The 4,574-nt window shown below is 38.5% G+C and overlaps 1 protein-coding gene across 2 annotated transcripts in view; it reads left to right on the forward strand.

The window, feature by feature from the left end:
- Window positions 1-1,156: 1,156 nt before the first annotated feature.
- POU6F2 (POU class 6 homeobox 2) overlaps window positions 1,157-4,574 on the forward strand; it is a 200,585-nt gene continuing 197,167 nt past the window's right edge. For both annotated transcript variants that reach the window (XM_081800761.1, XM_031031654.2), the window contains exon 1: window positions 1,157-1,468. The gene's annotated coding sequence lies outside the window, so the exon portion shown is untranslated. The remainder of the gene's footprint in view (window positions 1,469-4,574) is intronic.

The following is a 4,574-nucleotide window of genomic DNA, read 5'->3' on the forward strand; positions in this document are numbered from 1 at the left end:
TTCCAATCAACAAATATCAGGGTATCTGTGTTCTGCGACGGTTAGCATTTCAAGCTTTTCTGTAAAGGTGATGTTATATAAAACTGCAAAGATGACTGCGTCTTGTCCAAAGGTCATTTAGAGAATCTGAAAATAAAATCATTAGGGACAGCTTCGCAGAAGTAGGGTGATGACTTATAATTGAAAAGAATTTATGCGGTGGTGTAGAAATCAAAGCCTCAATGATCACATGAAATAGTTAATTTTGTTTTGGTTTTTGTTTTAAACACTGGTTTCTAGAGCATTAAAAAAAAAATCCTTAGAGGTTTGTTAAACCTTTAGCGGAAGATTACAGCCGATGTTTTGTCTTTGGTGAAGAGCTGTTTGTCTCACTTTATTTACTTGGTATTGGATATTTGTCAATGTCATTTCATATCTACAGAAAATTCTTACGCTCTATGGAGGTAGTGAATGTGTGTGTGCGTGTCTGCCGGAGGTCACATGACGGTTTCATCCTATTTGGTGGAGCAGCTTGACTTTTTTTCCCCTTGCTTTTGGTGATGGTTGTGAGTGCAGAAGTTGATTGACAGATGCATGCCAGAAACCCCCATTCTCCTTTTCAAAGACAACATAGGATGGATTGCGATCTCTCAGCTCAGCAGGATACGGGGACCATGCAAGCTGTAATTGGTCAGGTATGGAGTCAGCCATTTCTCAACTCCCCTTTTTTTTTCCACAAGGGTCTCACCATATGATTCACATAATTCATATTTACAGTACCATCTTTCTATCTGTATCTCCAGCGACCTGCCAGGGTAGTGCTGAAAGTGCGGGAGGCAAAAGGCACCCAGTAAATCTAGCCAGGGAACCTCAGCCTCAAACTTCCACGCGACGCTTCACAACAAAAATTAAAACAACAACAGAGGAAAAAAAAAAAAAATCCAAGGGCAGATCTAATTTAGAATTTGGCCTGGATGTTTAAAAAAAAAAAAAATCTATGTCTCAGGATTTATTTTCTGTCGAGATGGTGAGCTCTGGAAGAAAGTGTGAGGAGAGAATAAAGTGCTATGTTTCCTAGGTAGTAGTTAAAATTGTTCTGTTCCATATTTTCATTTGGGCTGTATTCTCTCTGCCTCTCTCCCTCTCTGTGTGGAAAATGGAAATAGAGCAATACACGTGCCTTTACTTCTAACCCAGATAATGTGTGATTGAGCCTGGTAAATGTAGTAGTGGTCTTGGACGCTGCAGAGGGGCAGGCAGCAAATTAAACACCGCCACACTCTGAAGGGTCCAGGTGGTCTGCTCGGCTTCCTAATGCAATCCAGCACCAGAGCCATAATAAACAGCTCTATTTAGTGCCTCCTCCCTGGATTCAGGGAGGTGAACTGGTCTGGGTTGCTGTGATGAAATGCCAGAAGAATCTCTCTCTGAGGCCTCACAAGCTGATTTTTAGAGCTTCGCTGTTCTGTCGTCTTTGTCTTCCAAATGGGTCAGTGAGTCTTGATCTTTCCGGTTCGGGCGCTTTCTGTGAAATCGGGACTTCATGTTTGTGTGTAAATGTTTTGCGTCGGAAGCTCAATCAGGAGAGGAAGGGGATCGTTGTATTTTCATTTGCCTTCCAATAACTGAATGGTAGTGCCCTGCTGCAAGGGAAGGGTGATTTTTCTATGCTGGGGGTGGGGTGAGGAAAATGAGAACATATGTGGCTTCTTTCTTTCTTTTCTCCTTCTGGTAATGTATTTTTGATCCAGTTTTTTTCTAAGTTATCCAGCCTTACTTATGAACTGTTACCTCATCAGTCTGAATGTGGTTACGAATATTGATGAACTCCTGAAAGTTTTTTTTTTTTTTTTTGCACACTTTCCAATCAAGACAAGCTGTCAAGGGGATGATGTGAAATTTGTTTGCTTTATGTTAATAGCATGGTGGAAAATATAGCGATTTACTCTGTTTTCAACCAAATTATAGCAAAGCACTTTTGGGTTCTGAAGGCACATGGTTTATTAATACCAGCATGCTTCATAATGTATTTTTAGATGGGAAATGTCAGATACATAATACCATGTGTCCACAGGCTCACACTATTTTAAAAGCAGTAGATACCTGCTTCGGTGGAACAATATTTTTTAAAAACTTCCAAGTTGGTTTTTGTTATACAGACAGATAAAAAGTGAAGTCTCTGGGCATACATTTGGCAGGAGAAAATATGTAAAGACTGATTTTATATACTGTTAATACCCACTTAAGTGTAGGTGTTCACTGATGAGCAAGTAAGTATATCAAATTTAACTAAAATAATCGTGGCATATAGGATTAAATAAGTAACCTGTTAAAGATGACCTTTTCGTAGATAAATAAAACTTGATCGCCCGCCTGATAACAGTTTTGTCCTGTTTAATAAAACTTTTCTCAGGTTGCAAACACGCTCTGTCACCCATATGTCATGGTATGGTCATAATCCTGTGCAAAATTACTGTATTTCAGTCCCAGAAAAGAAATAAGATTTCCTTTCATCTATATTTCCCTTAGTTGGGAAAAGAAACTTGGTTTAAAAAAGACAAGAGAGATATTTCTAATTCATTAATCAATACTGTTTATTGGAAATAATTGCAAAGGTATATACTTTTAAAAGGTTCAACTATGTTCTTTAAAAAAGGAAACTGGGATACATCTTACAGATATCAGATTTAAGCTGCTAGTTTGTCAGGAGTTAAAATTGGTTGTTATTATTACATAACCTGGTATTTGGTACGTACTCTAATTTTTAGAGACTTAGTATGTCCAGGAATTATACATGTTAATGACTTGTCACAAATACTTTCTAAATCGTTGCATCAAAGTAGCCACGTGTTTTCTGAAGATTTCATTTCTCATACATTATTTGCTTAAAAAAACCTCAGATACTTTTGTCAAGCTGGGAAATTATAAAAGTAGTTGTTCTGAAGGTTACACAAATTGTCTGTATTAAAAATGTACAAGCTACAATGCTTACTTCTTCTGAAACTGAAACACTAGTATGCAAAAGGAAAGAAAAATGGCATACTGCCCCATCTGCCTATCATAAAAGTCAGAAAACCTAAATTGAGCCCCTATCTGTAGATAAAAAAGGAAGATGGCATAAGTATTTGAAATGATTTCCTTTTAATTGTTATAGCACAGGTAAAAATATTTACCCAAATGACTACTTCTAACAATGAGCATGTGACAATAATCTTTGCTGCTTTTCAGTCAATCAGAATAAAAAATGTTTTTGTTTTTTCAGCTGTTGATTTCAGTATCGTGTTATACCTACTCAGCAGGTGTGAACAGTCCCATCTGATCATGCAAATGTTAGTTTGCGTTCCTCCTCAAATACATATTGGAATAATAATTATTTCCGTCCTTTTTTTTTTTTTTTTTCTGTTCTTAGTTCTGTTCCTAAGTGGATTTGGGTTAGAGGAGCAGATAACCCATTTTCAATGATATTTTCCATTCAGAATACTGAAGGATTCCCATGAAATACGATCTTTTAGGTTTTTCATTCATCTCTAGGATCAAATATCCAGTTGCTTCCACTGGAGGGGAAGAGTGGACTTCTCTGTGTTGCTGGCCATGATCCAGCTCGGGAGAGTATCCTGGTTCCATGGAGCAGATATTGCTCATAAATGTCTTTCCCCCAGGATTTTCTCTCCCCCGAGCAAGCAATCAAGCAGTCTAGTACTTAAGAACAAACTCCCTGCCTAAGATATCGAGATCAAGAAACTTGGTTCATTCATATAGTTCTTGGAAATCAACTGGGTTTTTGATAGTTAACTGTAGCATGCTTCCTAACCCTTTGAACTCTAGGGTGGATTGTTGCCTTCTGATGATTTTTCAAATCGACCCCAACTATAAACAGTTAAGCAGTTCTGAGCCATGGGTTTGAATACCCTTTAAAAATGAAGACTCTCGCATTTCCACCTCTCATGGTCATTAAATGTTTACTGCATTTTTTCTTTTTTGCAGACCTGAGCTTGTGAGTGACAGATTAGTTCATCAGTATTACAGACCTCCTGGTTGTTTTTTTTTTTTTTTTTTTCCTCATCTCATGCAGACGGGTCACCGTGTCCAATCCTCCTTCTGGCACTGCTGTCCCCAGAGGACCCTTGGCCAGCCTGCCATCTTGATGTGCAGGCCTGAGGGTCTGGGCTGGCTGCACGCTTCCTTCTACTGGCTTCTGCAGATATTACAGAGTAGAGGATATTAAATTAGTTGTTAATAAAAACAACAGATGAGGTAAATTAGATAAAAATATTTATCAAGCATATCTAAGAGTTTGCTAGGAATGGGAGAGACACAGCTGGGTAAAAGTGCTCATGGGTCCACGTCCAGTGGACATGGCTAAGTGATCGTGGAAGAGTGGAGAAACCAGGCTTAGTAGGATAGGAAGTGCATTCAAAAGCTTTTGCAATTTTCCTTATCAGTAAAATGGGTCTTCGTTTTTTTTTTTTTTCCCAAGGTAAATGTAGACAACTGAGAGTGTTTGAAAGTGGAATGTTATTTGAGACAGGGCTCGAGTGTGTGTGCTGATGGCTTGGAGGCCAAGTGCCATTAACTTGGTGCGTTTGGCTCAATAG

This window comes from Leptonychotes weddellii, chromosome 12 (genome assembly GCF_054177405.1).
Source record: "Leptonychotes weddellii isolate Sample4059 chromosome 12, ASM5417740v2, whole genome shotgun sequence".
Classification (NCBI taxonomy): Eukaryota; Metazoa; Chordata; class Mammalia; order Carnivora; family Phocidae; genus Leptonychotes; species Leptonychotes weddellii.